We start from the raw sequence: 17,175 nt of genomic DNA on the forward strand, positions 1-17,175 counted from the left end.
TATGCAATTGGGTTTGATGAATTCTTGGTTCAGTGAGTTTATAGTTTTCACCAAAGGTATGCAATTTTCAGCCATATCTCTTCAAACATTTTTTCTGTCCTCCTCCTCTCCTTTCAGAGATGCCAATTACATGTATATTGTGTGTCATGTGAAGTTGTCCCACAGATCATTAATTCTTTTTTCTTCCTTTAAAACTTATTTTCCTGTGTGTTTCATTTTGGATAATTTCTTTTGCTATGACTTCAAATTCACTGATTTTTTTTTCTTCTGAATTGCCTAATCTACAGAATAGAAAATGTCTAATCCAATATCTATTAGCTTCTGAGGGCTGCCATAACAAATTACCACAAACTGAATGGATTAAAACCACACACAATTATTCTTTTTCTCAGTTCTAAAGGCTAGAAAACTCAAGGTCTGAAAGTTGCCTGTCACACATGCGCTGATCAATAATCACTGAATACTCAAGGGAGGCCCTCGAAAGATCTCCGGTGCTCTCTTTCTGTTCAGTGCTCTCCCTTCTAGTTCTTCGTCTTGAGAAACCCAGCTGCCATATTCTCCGTGGATTCTTATTTCTGCTCTTTAATCCAGGGAACCTCCTGGACCACACCATGATGCCCCCACCCCCCACCCCGGGAACAGACTGCAAACTCAAGTTGGTAAACTGGGGCAATCATGTGGCTCACTTAGTTTCCTGTCTTCTCCATCCCAGCTGTTCCATGTCTCAAAAAGCATTGTTTACTGTAGTTTGTCTTTCGTTTGCTTGGTTGTTTGACTGATTTTTGTAAGAGGGTAAATTTGGGCCCAGTTACTCTGTTTTGATCAGAAACTTTAACAAAAGATAAATTTTGCCTGGTTATAAAATTATCTAAATAGAATCATGTCTTCCTTCTTTTACTCAATACTGCATTTATGAGCTGCATCCATACTTCCATACTGCTGCCTGTAATTGTGGTTCATTTGTTCTCATTGCTGTATTCTCAAACTCTGTATGAGTTTCTCTTGTTGAATATTTCACATATATTGATCCATCTTACTTTAGATGGATATTTGAGTTGTTTCCAGTTTAGGACTATTGCAAATAGTGCTCTTAGAATGTATTTTGGTGTACATGTTCTGCATTTCAGATAGGTATGCAATTAGGGGTGGGATTTCTGGGTTGTGGGATAGGTATATATTTGACCTTGGTTGATACAGATTGCTAAAGAGTTTTACAAAGAGGTCATACCATTCACGCCCTCCACTGGAGTGTGAGTTCCTTTTGCTCCATATCCTTAACAACGCTTCGCATTGTTTACATTTTCATCAACTACGCAACTTGATACTTCATTTTATCCTCACAAAATTCCAGTAAGCTAGGTGTTTCATCATTTTGCAAATGAGGCAAGTTGTAACTAGATGAGTTAAATTTATTTCCCCAAGTTTTCATGGCTACTGAAGCATGAATCTGGGTTTTGAGCTCAGTCCTCTGACTCCAAACCTTGCCTAAAGTAAAAACAAGTCAGTGTTGTCAAAGGGATAATAACATTTTGGTTGCCAAAAAATAGATGGTGAAGGGGTTGGAGACTACTGGGAAGATAAAGAATAAGAGGGGTTAACCTAGAAAAGAAGAGGACACTGAACAATGCCTTGCATACTTTGCAAAAAGCATCCACTTTTGAATAACTACAAAGCTTTGTTACTTACACTCCTGGGGCACATATTACTGCCTTTTATATACTCTGTAATCTGTTCCCTGCCTAAATGTCTATGGCACTGGTTTTCCTAGTGCGGTTACCCAGACCAATAACATCAGCATTACCTGGGAACTTGTTAGAAATGAAAATTCTTAGCTCCCTCTCAAGTCCTACTGAATCAGAAATTCTGAGAAAATTGTGTTTTAATAGACTCGGCAGGTCTATTCAACTTTGAAAGCCACTGTTCTAGGCTCTCTGCTTTCTCCAGACACACTCAACTACAGAGCATTCCCCTAGCCTGCCATGCCTGGTCATACCTCCAAAGGGTATGACTGTCAAACGTATTGACAGTATCTCTGCCTGGTTTCCTCCCCATGCTTAACCTGGCTAATACCTGCTGAGGTGTCAGCCCTGCCCCCTCCTTACACATACATATACACACATGGGTCTTGATTTGGTCCCTCAATCATTCCACTTGTCACACTGCTTTATAATTGCCTATTTGCCTGTATCTACCAGTAACTAGTTATTACTTAAGACTACAAGTAACTTAAGGCAAGGGGCATGTTTAACTTGGGATTCCAAGAGCATGGCACAAGTAGGCATTCAATATCATTTTCTGAATAAATGAATGAATACCTCAAAGGCTGCCATGTGGAAAAGTAATCATAGAACAAGTCAGTGAATGGAGGCAAGGAGTACCTGCCTCTAGAGTTATTCAAGAAAATATTGAAAAATCTTTCAAGATTCTGTATTTTAGTCACCTAGGCTACTCAAGAAAACGCCATGAACTGGGTCAACTTAAATAATGGGAATTTATTATCTTACATTTTTTTCGGCTAAAAGAAAGACTAAATCAAGGTGTCACCAAGATATTGTTTTCTCCTGGATGACTGTGGTATTCTGGGGCTAGCTGCAGGTGAGCCTGGTGGGGTCCTTAGCTTGTCACAGGACAAGGAACGTGACGGCATCTCCTGGTCTCTCCCTTCTCTTCTGGGTTCAGTATCTTGCCTCCTGTGGCTTTCTCTCTATCTCTCTGTCTGAATTTCATTTCACTTATAAAGGACTCCCGTACAAGGATGAAGGACCATCCTGATTGGGCAGGGTCACATCTTAACTGAAGTAACTTCATCCAAAGTTCCTCCTTACAAAGGGTTCACACCCACAGGAAAGGATTCGATTTAAGAACATGTTTTTCTGGGGTTTACAGCTTAAGCATTCACAACTGTAACTCTTTTCCCACTCCCCTACTTCTAAATTGCAAGCTCCAGGCCAGCGATGGTATCCTACTTTCTGTGTATCCCCACTAAGGGCAGGTACAGTGGCTGCCATACAATGACTTCACTGTAATGGAAGGAAGGAAGGGAGGGAGGGAGGTAAGAAGAGAGGGAGGGAGGGAGGAAGAAAAGATTTAAAAATTTATTTAATGACATATAACGAGTTTTGTTGTTTTGCTGTTTTGTTTGCGTCATTGTTTTTGCTGGAGAGATAAGTACAGTTCTACATCAACCAGTTGTTGGATTAATACACATTCTTAGAGGCATCAGTAAAGGAGAAGCAAAATTTAAAAAGTGAGGGAAGGGTAGCTTTGATAAATTTCTCCGTAATGCTGTAATCAAAAATGCTATAAAGATTTAAAGAAATTATTTCTATGGCTGCTTGCTTTGTTTTTTCTTGTTTACATATGGGTAAAATTAACAAGAAGTGGCACACCTCTATTTTGTCAATATTTAGGGACCCAGAATCCAGCACTGGGCAGAGGCCAGTTTGTAAAGAACCTTGTGGGCATTGTTTTCTCTGTGCAGGAGTTTGTACTTTATCTTGAAGGCAGCTGCTAGCCACTGAGCGATGTTAAGGAGGAGAACAGCACAATAGATGTGCTTTTCTAAAGGTCACTCTGCTGAGTGGAGGATTGATTGGGAAGTGGGAAAGGGAGTGCAGAAGACCAGCCAAAAGAAATGGTGGAACTCTTCAAGAGGGAGCTGAGAAGAACCTCAACGAGAGCCGGAACAGGCTGGAGAGAAAGGGAACTGGGTTCAACAGAGAATTAGTAGATTGACTCAACCCACTGAATTTGCTGACAAAGGTACGGGGCTTGTGAGAAATGATTAGAGTTAGCTTTAAATCTAATAGTAATAATTAAATTGTCAGACCTCTGCTTCTACCGTATCTGCAAGATCATGTAATGGAAGCCTTTGTTAACTACAAAGCACTGTACACATACAAAGTAGGATAATTACCCACAGAAATCATAGCTCAAAAGTCCGTGTGCCAGAGGCAAGCCCAGAGTTTGAAAATGAGCTCATGTTTATTGGTGATCAACAGCAGGATCGCACTTGTACTCCTAAACAATGAACTTACTGTTCGTTCTCAAGTGCTCATTACAATGGAAATTAGTAACGCTCCAATGATTGATGCTGCTCTATTTAAGCCTGCCACTTAGCAATACTAGCAGTTAAGTCAGTGAGGAATTCACATGCTGATTCACGCCGGCCCTGAGTGGCTATTTTCTGTGAATGGAATGAAGATGAGTACCTCACCAGGAAGAGTCCTTGGGTCCCAATAGGTCAAGAGCAAGATTTTGTTTTCAAGTTACTATTTTGATATGAAGGACTTTTCCTGGTTATTCATATTTATGTTTTTGGTGACTGAAAAGAAGAAACATTTAGCTGCTGCTTACCAACGATTTATGTTAAAAAAAAAAAAAGCCTTTATTTAGCAGGCAAAATTCTACCTGCAACCGATGCTAATTTCCCAATCCATTTCTTAGTTTGGGAAACTAGGGGAAAATGCAATATTCAAACTCTGCAATAAGAGTATGTTTGAAAGTAAGAAAAAGGGAGCCCGCTGGGGTCTTTCTTCATTCATTTCCACCAACATCACACAACTCTTCTTCATATTTAAAGATCACTGCTATATAGATGAATATTGATCAACATTTTGAAGAAAGACTGAAGAAGCAAAATGTAATGCATATATTCTTTAAGATCGCTTCATTTTTACATATCTTTTCTGCACTGGTACTTAGAGCATAGAATATTCTCATTTCTTTATCAGCCAAAGGCTTGCTATGAAATAATTCCATAACCTCTTTCATACCACTTCACTCATTTTCTGCCCTTGGTGAAATATTCATTAGTAACTGTTATAAATTATAAGATCTTTTTTTTTCCCCAAGAAACGTGTGGACTTTATTTTTTAACCGATTTGGAACTGATAGGGCCATTTGCCTTAGGCTTACTACCAGTAATTGAATCTGCATGTTGAAGTGGTAAACCCTAGGAATTTTAAAGGAAGGAGACCTAATTTTAAAGGAAGGAAAATGGAATAAAGGCAGGTTGATGAAGAAGGGAAAATTCAGTACTGTGGACCATTCTGACTCCAGTGCATGGATGATTGAATAATTGAACATTATAACATATGTAGAACATTAATTCTGTCAGTATGTTCAGAGAAGGAGTTCACTAAATCTGTGGCCTACTGCATCTCTCTGGGCTCCACTTTATGTTTGTTATATAAAAATCAGTGCCATTATTATCCTTATTCACGGGTCAATTTTATTAGATAGTTGGTTTAAATGCTATTTAGGGAAAATGTAATTACGATTAAATAGCTGCTTGTAGTCAACAAAAATGTGTTGAAATTCTGTTACCCTTCTAGGCACTGAGGATTATAAAAATTAGTAAGATTTGTCTCAAAAGAAGTCACAGTCTTTTCTGGAAGAAAGACAAGTAAATACATAACTGTGATAAAAACATCATAAATCTCTGGTACAGGTTTTTTATAGAAGAGGAGCACCTTAGCTTGGCAGCTCAGAGGGGGAAGGGGGAACAGAGGATGTTTCCTGGAGAAGAAATAGCTGGCTGTCTTAACATAGTCTTGAAGGATCCATGGGAATAACCAGGAAGCAGTGGAAATAGAGGCAAATCCTTTAAAAGCAATTGGGAAAAATAAGTCAAATTTTTCCACCTTTTGACCTAGAACATCTCCTCTTTGACTCTTTAGTAAAACAAAAAAATCCGAAGTACACAAAAATGTTTATATTTAAGAATGTTAATTATATAATTATTTGTCAAAACAATATTAAAGCCAACAGTAGAGGAATTTTTAAGGAAACTATATTTATTCACTCAATCTGTATGTATGTATTAGTCACTCAATAGGTATGTATGTGGAAAGCATACACACATGATGTTTGCTAAGATTTTATCATAAAATTCAGTGATTTATTCTACAAATATTTATTGAGTAATCTTTATCAGGCATTGATCTAGGCTCTGTCTGCACAAAGTCAAATAGATGCGGTCCTTGCTTGAAGGAGCTCATGGTCAAACAGAAAATATAGGTGATAAACTCTTACAAAGAGAAGGGAAATGGGCTCTGTGGTGACATAAACATGTTACTAGAACACAGATGAGGACCTTGTAAATCAAGCTAGCAGTTCAAGTCAAGCTCCCAAGAGGTGAGGGGGCAGAACCTGAGTTTTGAAGGACCAGAGAGGAGGAAGGAAATGGAAATGTAGAAAATTTCTTATTTTTTTTATGTTACATGGGAAATAAAAAGCAGGTCACAACATTATATGTGTACTTTGGACATAGCTATAACTATGAAAAAATTACGTATATGAAAAAAATTATATGTATACATTTTAATATATATATAAATTTATATGGAAAACAGGGAGTGAAGAATAAGCTAATATTAACAGTGGTCATCTGTGGGTAGTGGTTCTATAGGTGAGGCTTTTCTCCCTTCTTTTCAATCTTTCTCAAATATTCTATTATGAACATGAATTACTTTTATAGTGAAAGAAAAAGATGCAAGGGGACTGTCATCAGGGAGATAATAGGGACAAAGTGCTCATATTCTAGAGGGAACTCCTTCATGGTCAGACTCTCACAACTAGACAGACGGGCATGTTTCCAGGATGCCATAACATGGGTGACATTCTCAAGGATAAAAGATTTGTCCGTCCCCTGATACCCCATGCCAATCATAAAAAATATATACGCACACTATAGATGCAGGTCATGCCACATACCACCCAGAAAATGCCAACTGCCTGTTAAAATTGTGACTCTCTTAGATGGATCCCTTGTAGAGAACCCACTCTGTTCTCAGCACAGAACAAGGCACTGAATCGGTGATATACTAAATGCAATCCTGCCTTACATTTGCATAATACTTTGGAACGTATGTGATATTTTCATAATCATTCTATTTTTATTCTCACCACATTCCTGTGGGGTAGACAGGGAAGACATTATTTTTCTCATTTTACAGCCAAAGAAACTGAGACTTAGATTAAGTTTCTTGCCTCTGGCTATAAGTCTGGTATGTGCTGGAAGTAAAACTGGAACCCAGTTTTCTTTCTTAATCTAGTGTTTGTTCCTCTGCATCACAAATACCAAAGGGTAGTCACCTTTTTCTTAAACTAACAAAGCAGACCAATATTTGTGAGGGTAGAGGGGATGTCTTATTTATCTTTGTGGGCTTCAATACCCAGGGAAGTTCTAGCATAGAATAGATTCTCCATATATCTTCTGTTGCGGCAATGAATGAAAGCATTATTAATACTCTGACTTAATAAGCATAAAAGTCCCAGACAAATAATCAAAACAGATACTGCCTTTGCCCTTACAGAGCTTACTCTGCAAAGGAAAAATAGATAACATAAAAATCAGAAAAGGGGGAAAGAGAGAGAAGGAAGTCAGGAAGAATGAAAAAAAAAAATCTTTGAGACAGAGAGATTCGTAATTAAATTAATGTAGAACACCTTATTATCATTTTCCGTTTCACTCCAAGAAAAGTAAATCAATATTATACCTTAAACATCATTTTACATTCAGGGAGGAAAAGCATGGGAGAAGAGAGGGAATGTTTTTGAAAATCATCCAAGCACATCTTCTATCTTTTACATGCACGTATCTACTGCTCTCCTACCTGTACCTGTAAAGAGGGCTCATTTAGCATTCACTGGTGAACATAAGAATATTTCAGTAATCCTGCTGAGCCAGTGAAGTTTTTTTTTAACTTATTAAAGTGGCACACATAATCATGCCCTAGTGACTTCAGCTATACATGCCCTTTGAAAAATCTCTAATGACAAGTTGGAAACCCCACATTATAAATGTCACTTCTTGGAATGAGAGTCGGACTTTTGCTCATGGGAATGTTTTCTGCCTGGCTTCAGTGTAGTGTTATCCCTAATCTAATGAAAGAAAATGGTTCTCATTAACTCTCTCCTAAGTGTGATAGTGCATATTCTTTTTCTGTTACACACATGCTTTTGGTAAATAGCTTAGTAATACACAAAGGAATACTTCTAACTGATGGATAAGAAAAGAAAAATAAATTGCTATCCGTTTGGCCCTATACCTTTCAGATTGTTTTCAAAACTTCTCACTGCAACAGTGATTTTGCCTGTATTACTTTTCACTAGTGTTGCAGATTTGACTTTCCACATATATGAAAGCCATCTTTAAATCCATATATATATGTTTTTATTTTTTTACAAATGACCTTTGGAAATGATTTCCAATAAGTGCAGCTGACTTTGAGCTCAAGGCTTGGTAGTGAAAGGTCACCCTACATTTAGACTAAATGTGGATAGATTTGTACTTCTGCAGCAAGCTATTGCTTCAGGACTAGCTATTGCTTCAGGACTAGCTATTGTATTTGACCTAGTGTTCATTCTAATCCAGCATTTAGACAGCTCCCATCTGGATTTTGTTTAAACTTCTTTTTTTAACTTCAGTACAAATTAAATGGTTTTATGTGTTAGCAAGTTACATTTTTAAATTTAGAAATGCACATTTTCTTAGAAATTAAAAAAAATAGATGGGACATGTATGTTTACCTTCTTGTAAAATGATTCAATGACTTTACAACGAGAATGCTTCGAGTCCATGACAGACGTTCACACACTGGAAGGGATGGGAGAGCACACACAGCTGCCAGATCCTTTATTCCTCACAAAAGGAAAAATAAAGACCTCTAGCCCTGGTAGCGATACATCAGCACTTCATATAGCTGCGTGGAGAAGAATGCACAACTCTGTAATTATACTGTGAACATTCACTGTATAATCTGAATGAATTGTATGGTGTGTGAATATATGTCAATGAAACTGCCTTAAATAAAAAAGAAGTGAGGAACTGGATTTTTTTTTCATCTTCTAACTCTGTGTCATTCAGATCAGAATTTCTACCATGGTGGTCATCTCAGAGTCAATGTCCTTTCTGCCCCCAGCTTCCTTCCCTCAGACCATTCTGGTTATCTCCCATTTTGAGCTCTATGTGGATTCATATATAGAATGCAGCCCCTATAAATGAGTTAAAAGAGAATGTGTTTCCTCCTTCCTTACAAGAGCCCATCTGTGTTGGTTTGAAGCTGTTATGTACCCCTGAAAATGCCATGTTCCTTTAATCCACTCCTATGAGTGCAGACCTATGATGGGTGGGACCTTTCCATTAGGTTGCTTCAATTGAGGTGTGGGCCACCCAATTCAAGTGGGTCTTAATCCTTTACTGGAGTCCTTTATGAGAGGATAAAAGGCAGAAAAAGCCAAATGAGCTTGGAGAGAAAAGCTCTGAAGAAGCTAAGAAAGGACCCACAGAAGCTCAGAGAAGAGATCATTGGAACCAGAAGCTGAAAGCAACAAAACCCAAGAGCAAAGTACCAGCAGACACCTTGGTATTTGACAGAGGAATCCTAGATGCCAGCAGTCTTTCTTCAGAGAAGGTATTTCCTATGGATGTCTTAATGTGGAGATTTTCATGACTTTAGAATTGTAAATTGTAAGCTGATAAATCCCCATTGTTAACAGTCAGTCCATTTCTGATGTATTGCATTTTGGTATCTTTAGCAAGCTGAAACACCATTTGTGGTAGAGATGGACTTCAAAAACATGCAGGGAGACTAAATCACCTTTCCTTGTCAGAGTGGGTCCCAAGAAAGCTGACTTTCAGAAGCAGAAGGAGGGAAAACTCCCCCTAGTCTCTCCCCTTCTGAATCCTCACCTAGTGCTCCCCAGAGGAAAAGCAAAATTGCTTCCCAGTGCTTCACATGAAGGGACATGGAAAGGATTCTGGACTAGGCAACAAGTTTTGGATTTTATGTGGATGTTCTTTGGGTGATGAGATGCAAACACAGATAGCCAGACAGCTGAGAATGCATGAAAGGACCGCTCTGTTATATCAAATACCTGGAAATGGAGAGGGAATGAGGGCAGCAGAGGGCCCAGAGCTTACCAAGCCTGGGTTCCCGTGGGGGTCAGTGGAAGGGTGGGGAGAAGACGCGAGTGTGAATCCTTTATTGTTGTGACCCAGGATGGGGAGAAATAGGGCTTTCCCACAGATACTGGGGATCAGAAGTTTTAAACTATATTAACTCAAAAGCAGAAAAGGCAAGGGCCATTTGGAGGGCAACTCTTATCATCTGAGCCATAATGTACATGCCTTGCTAGTACATTAGATGGCATGAAGTGCAGAAATGGCAAGGACTATTTGAGGAAGCAAGGGTGGCGCTTATCAGCCAAATCATATGGAGATACAGGCATTGCTAGGTGAGGTTACACCCAGAGCAAGGCTGGCTGCGGTGGTTGCTCAAAAGGGTAACTTGTGTGCTCGCTTCAACAGCATATATACTAAAATTGGAATGATACAGAGAAGATTAGCATGGCCCCTGCACACGGATGATATGCACATTCATGAAGTGTTCCATATTACAAACAAACAAAAGAATAAAAGGGTAACTTATGACTAAGCCGGGCAAGATGATGACGCACCAAATATAATTCATTTTACTCCACTGCACATTTGTTCATGTTCGGGTGCTGCCATTTACAGGCCATACGACTTGGGGCTCCATCACTTGTCTTGTAGGCTTGATCTTCTGTCTGAACAGAATGTGTTAACAGAATTCATTTCTGTAAATTCCATTAAACAATGTTCAGCTTTAACCACACCCACTTTTCTTAAAGGGTCTTCATATCAGATTCCTTAGGGAGGAAGTCAGATTACTCTACATGATTCTGATTTTAAAGGAGACGCCCTGATGGCTCAGTCAGCCCTAACGATGCAACAGAATAAAATGATTTCTTATTTTTATTTCCTGTAACATTTTAAAAAATCTAAATTGCTTTCACTTGACCCACTAACATTAGCTCCTCTAATCCTCCCAATGGACATCAATTTGGGGTACACTGTCGGAGCCCCTCTAAGTGCTCATTGCCACTGACAGGCTGGCGCCCATGCCCTTTGGAGGACTGCTCACGGGCACTGGCTCCTCCTTGCTCTTTTTGGGAGGGGACCTTATCCCCAGTGACTGGCCACCAACTGAGGAGTAAGGGATACAAAAGGCCAGTCCTTTGCACTGGCCTCCACTCGTGGAATAATTTCTGAAACGTAATTTATGCTCTGCAGCCCTTCCTCCCCCATCCCTCAGAACTCAGGCTGTCTGGCCCCTAGAGATAGATGGAAATATCAAAGGTGTTGGTGGAGTTATACAGAGAAGATACGATTTAACAGATGGGTATGAAGGCTGACTCATTAAACTGATATCTCTTTTAGTCTCCAGTATTTTGGAATGGTTAGAAGTGAAAACCTAAAATTGTGGACTTGTAACCCATGTCAAAGTGTGAAATATGTTCTACGACTAATTGTGGTGTTGTGCTTTGAAATTTGTAGCTTTTTTGTATATATGTTATTTTTCACAGAATAAAGAAGGAAAAAAGTAAATTGTGATGATAGAAAAATATTTAAGCCCTCTAGCTTCCTATATTCTGGAGCAGCTAGAAGGAAGAATAGGAGAGGATCATATGGTAGCCCACAACAGACTCTGGGCTCTGTCCTGTAACTACATGTTGAAGAGTGCTTTGAAAACTAGTGCTTTTTATTTCTTTGCTTTGTATATATGTTATACTATACAGTAAAAAAAGGTTAAAAAAAGAAAATCAGGCTGTCTGGTATGTCACCTGAAATCACCCTTGCTTGTTTCCTTCCCCTTCCCTATCCTGCTTTTCCACCTCTTTACCTACTTCTAGAAGCTCTTCCTTACTACATCAATGGCACCTGCAATCTTAGTTCAGGGACCCTTCCAGAAGAACCTAATCTAATAAAACAGTAAATTTAATAGATAAAATGGATAGGCCATAGTATGTGTACTATCAAAAGCTCCACATTTGCAGCTCTCCCACTGAACAGTCCCCAAATCCTGGTGAAAGCTGCCTGGAGCTCAGAGCTTCTCTTTCTTCACTGCTTACTTACTGGTTGTTTGGAGGATCAAATGAGATCATGGATTGGGAAAGTATTTAAAAACTATTAAGCACCATATAGACATAAGAAGGATAGTTTTTAGCCTAAAACAAAAAGTGTTAACCTACAACTAAAATCACTAATAAGTTTTCAGTGAAAAAAAAAAACAGTTTTAAGGTGCAGAAAACATGACTTCACGTCTTGGTCTCCTCTTCCTCTTCCTCTCCCACATTCTTCATACTTCTCTCATCTCCATGTTTGCTATTATCTTAGATAGCCCAGCAGGTCCTGAGATAGTTATTACAAAATAAGTAGTGTTTGCCTTGGCACCTTGGTTATTTATGGGCTGCTACAGGTTAAAGACCTCGGATGCTACTAATAATGCCCACTTAGTACCCACTACCTCTTCCTGAACACTGATTTTCATTTTATTGGTCCCTTCTTTCTTTTGTTTCAAAACTCATCTGAATTTAAAACTTCAAAAAGGAAACAGATATTTCCCTGAGTGGTCACAGATAGATCATAATTCGAATCCTAGTCTTCTGATGTTGTAATTGCGGTGGAATACGGCAAATATAGGGAATCAAATGTGTGATCCAGATTGGCTTGATTTAAAACATCTCAACATGTGTGAAAGGTCATGGCATGTGTGTAAAGTTTTCTTCCATGAAGACCCTACAAGATTCATGATAGGGTCATGAATTTCTGTTTTATTTCTATGAAGGATCTAATTAGAGAGGTCAGGATGAAAGTTAAAGATACGAATAGCCAGAACAATTGGATACAAAAAGTATTTGTTGAGCATTTAGGCATCAGAAATAAAAGGAAGAAGAGGGCGTGTGCCCTGGAGAAAGAAACAGATACAACACAGATCATTAAAATGGAATACGATGACTCCCCAGCAGACCCAGGATGATGGGATTGAGTCTGGAGTTCAGGAGACGCTTCACCATATAGAGCATCACCGCCTCAAGTTTACAGAAGACACTTGAAAATCTCTTTAAATTCCCAAGGCACCTTTTATTCACTCTCCTGCATCCTTGCCTCATTAACTCCTACTTAACCTTTGGGACTTGTCATTCATTCATTCATTTGTTCACGCACCCTTTTGGAGGGTAACTAATTCTGCCAGGTCCTCTTCTAGACACTGGGAATTCCACAGAGAACAACATAGACCCAATCCCGGCCCTCATGGAGCTTCCATTTTAGTGAGCAGAAACTGAAACTAAAAAGGAAATTCAATAAGCAGTGGAGCTGCAGATGGTAATGAAGGCCATGAAGGAGAGAGAGAGAGCAGTGTGACTGAGAATAACCAAGAGAGGCTTCAGCAAGCAGTCAGGGAATGTCTCTACAGATACACTGTTTGTGCTGCGACTGGAACTAGGAGAACGTGTGTTCAGTGAGGCAGGAAAGAACTTGGTGTAACCGAGTGACTCAGAGGAGACTGGTGTACGTGCAGGGAGGAAGGGGTTCCAGTGAAGTCGGAGGAAGCAAGGGTCGTCATGCCAGGCTGTGGGAAATAATCGGATTTCATTCTGGGTATGATGCAACGTTTGAAATGAAAACCGTATTTTAAAACATACACATTTGAAAGGATATCTGAAATCAGAGCCCACAGCAAGGAAAAGTATCCTCATCTTGCTTGAGCCCCTGCCTCCCCCGCTAAGAGTCAACTCAGTACACAGATCCTTTCAAAGTTAAGTTAAATCACGCCATCATGTTATTTTCTGCTCAAAGCCCTGCCTGGCTCCCTGTTTCATTCTAAGTAGAAGCTAGAATCCTCTCAACAGCCTCCAAGGTCCTGCACGCTTTGGGCTCATTTCCTCTGACTCTGCCCATCCTTACTTTGTCCAGCCGTGCAGTCTCCCCTGCTGTTCCTCAGACACTCAGGGCTTTTGCATAACCGCTGCCTATGCCAAGAATCCTCTTTCCTGGGACAGCTCACCACTAATCCTTCACCTCCTCCAAGTCCTCAGTCAGTGTCAATATCCTAATGAGCACCTGCTGCTGCCACCTCCACCACATCCCACATACTTCCTGCCCCCTTGCCCTGCTCTACTTTTCCTTTTTTCCATAACACTTATCATCTCCCATCATATTCTCTAATTTACTTCTATATTTTATTTAGTACTTATAATGTGTATCCCCCTCTAGAGTCTAGAATATCAGCTCCAGAAGATAGAAATCTGTCTATGGGATAGTCATGAGAGCTATTCAGACAGCCTTGCTCTCTCTTCATCCAAGTCTATTGCAGGAGTGCATTTCCTTGCCTTCTTGAACTGAGATGAGACTCTTGTCACTTGCCTTGGCCAATAAAAGGTGAGCAGAAGGTTTGTGTGCTACTTGCTGACAAAGCTTTTAAGAGCCAGCACACTCTGTCACGGTCCGTCTGCCACAGCAACTTGCACCTTTCAAGATGGAGCTGCTCCATTGGGCTAGGTCCTGGAGTGACTAACTAGCAAAATGCCTCTAGCAGTCCTCAAAGGTATACTGCATCATAGAGAAATAAACCTTTCATTTGAATCTGCTGTGACTAGGTGATCATTTGTTATTGCAGCATAGCCTGGCCTATTCGGACTAAGTTAGTTTCATTTGTTTGATGATGCATGACAGGTACTCAGAATGCCTGGGTTATGCTCAGTAGATGTTTGCTGAGTGAATTCCTATGGCTTTATTTTTAAAGCTTTAAAAAGCATATCTTAAACTTAAATACACCAGAGTTGTCACTAATGCCTGGATGGTGGCCTTATTCCATAAAGGACCCTATCACTATCCAGACCTACTACATGAGCAGGTCATTCTTAGGGCCACGGAAGAGTAAGTCACTGCATCATTTTAGAGTAGCTCGCAACTTAGCTGCAGAGACAGAACACACATATAAAATCAGGCTGTGTACACCGTGTGCACATGGCATACGGTGTGGTGGCGAGTGATATAACCAAAAACAGTCCTGAGAGCTCAGAGTGGGCAGCAACCACTGAGAGTGGGGCTAGTTAGTGAAGGAGTCAGGAAAAGACACCTGACCTGGCCTTGAAGGCTTAAGGGAATGTATTCCTACCAGGAGGAATGTCACTCAATCACATGTAAATAGGGATGGTCTTTGAAATATTAGAAAATACCCTTCAGACTAGAGGCAGCACGCTTCAGATGAAATCCTGACTCTCTATGTACTGGCTCTGTGACCAGATACGTCTATTAATGTCTCTGTGCCTCCATTTCCTCATTAGTAAAATGTCAATAATAACAGTACCTACCTCACAGAGCTGTTGTCAGGGTTAAATGAGTCAAAACATAGAGCCTTTGGGAAAAACAAAAACAAAAGCAAAAAACAGATTTTGGAATAGTACCTGGCAGAGGTACTATTTCATTTGGAAAGAAAACCTGAGAACTGTGTAAACTCAGATTTTGCAGGATTTCGAATCAGAGATAAAAGCAAGCTATTATTTCATTCTATGGGCAAAACCTATTTTCTGCCAGAAACTCAAAGTGTTTAATCAGGAAGCCATAATATCCATCACAGTGAGTACAGCTGAAAGTGGGGGCAGAGAGAGTGGTTTGGAGGAAGATGCGACAATCTCATTGTGGGTGATTGAAAGCATACACCATGGTGATGCCACCGGCAAGGAAGAGACAGATAATGGACCTACCAAGCTGGAAAAGAAAAGAACCAAGAAGGACCCCAAAGTTCACGGTCTGGGTGACTCAGAGATACAATGAAAACACCATTCAAAATGGCGGAGAACAGGTCGCGGGCCGGCCGGGGCTGGTCGGATGGGTTGCCGGGCGCCTGAGGCTAGTGCGCAGGGGTCCGGCGGGGATGGTGACCCTGGAGCCGGATGTGGCGCCGGCTCCGGTGAACGAGGTGGGTGCGCGCCCTGGTCTTCAGACTCTCGGTCCCCTACTTCTTCATCAGCACATTCAAACAGAAGGAGAGGGCAGGGTGCAGGCGGGATCCCCTCCAGGAGATCAGCCCATTCCCTGGAAAGTGCGCTTTAACCTGGGCGGTAGCAGTTGACCAGCCAGTCAGTGCTGTAACTCCATTCAAGGGAAGCACCTCCTTTCGATGAATGAGGATACATTTGTTAAAGGAAGGCTTTGCCGGGGAATGGCTGCTGCCACCTCAACGTCCCTAGCACAAAGCAACACTGCTACGAAGGCTGCGTGTCCAACGCGGCTGCTGCGCCTGAGTACTGCGTCCCCGGCCGCCTGCGGCCAACGAGCAACTTCTCTCACTGCGCTTTCTCAACCGGGCAGCCGTGGCATTCGAGAACTCTTCGTGGCAGTCGGAAGATCACTTTGAATTGTGTTTGGCTAAATGCAGGACCTCATCCCAGAGTGTGCGGCATGAGAATACCTATAGGGGGCCCACGGCAAAGCACTGCCACGGCGAGAGCCCTCGTGTGGCGCAGAAGACTTAAAGCGTGAGCTAGAAGGGGGCCTGCGGCAGAACCGCCCGCCTGAGGCCGGCCTTCAGCATTCAAACCTAGTGCATCGGCAGAGGATAAAGGCATTACGGAAAACTATTTTCGGGTTGCACTCTTTGGCTCCACTCATCCCCGGGCCTTAGCCGATGGAACTGTTCTATAAAGCAACGGGGAAGCTCCAGCCATTCCCATTCGCAAAAGACAAACTTTGGGTGGAGCTGACATTCTTGGATAGCTCTTCCAGAGTCGCTGTGGAAGGCTATGAGTTCCCACGTGTCAGGAGTCAAGCTTTGACTTACGGTTCAGATCTGAGCCCTTTTGCTTTTAAATGACTTACTGGATTTCTTTGGAATACTGAGAAAGTGATCATTTTTGGGGAGGGGAGCGGAATGCCTTACCTTTCTAGTTGAATGTATTCAAGAAAATTATTTTTATTGCTCTCATTGTTCCTGTTATCGTGTGCTCTTTATTTTCATGAGCTAAATTATCCTTTTGCCTAGATAAAATGTTTTCTGTCTAAGGGGTTAATTTTGTTTTTGTTTTAACTCATAACTTCAGATTTTCTTATGGCCAAGTGGTATTTCACGGTGTGCACGCACCACATTTTGTTGATCCAGTCATTTGTTTGGTGGACACTTGAGTTGTTCCCAGTTTTTAGCTATTGTGAATGGTGCTGCTATGAACATCGGTGTCCAAGTGTCTGTGACTGTTTCACTGTCTTTGGGCTTATGTCTGGAAGTGGGGTTGCTGGGTCAAATGGTGGTTCTGTATTTAACTTTTTAAGGAACTGCTATTCATATCTGCAGTGACTGCACCATT

At 40.8% G+C, this 17,175-nt stretch overlaps 1 protein-coding gene, 1 non-coding gene and 1 pseudogene across 2 annotated transcripts in view; all 3 read left to right on the top strand.

Annotated features, from left to right (window-relative positions):
- Positions 1-17,175, top strand: part of CHST9 (carbohydrate sulfotransferase 9) — a 277,877-nt gene that overhangs the window by 199,946 nt on the left and 60,756 nt on the right. The window lies entirely within an intron of this gene.
- On the top strand, positions 10,300-10,406 carry LOC143662895 (U6 spliceosomal RNA). Its single transcript, XR_013165663.1, has one exon. It is a non-coding gene; the product is annotated as a U6 spliceosomal RNA (small nuclear RNA).
- On the top strand, positions 15,769-16,380 carry LOC143662660 (SREBP regulating gene protein pseudogene; annotated as a pseudogene).

Source organism: Tamandua tetradactyla, chromosome 18 (genome assembly GCF_023851605.1).
Source record: "Tamandua tetradactyla isolate mTamTet1 chromosome 18, mTamTet1.pri, whole genome shotgun sequence".
Classification (NCBI taxonomy): Eukaryota; Metazoa; Chordata; class Mammalia; order Pilosa; family Myrmecophagidae; genus Tamandua; species Tamandua tetradactyla.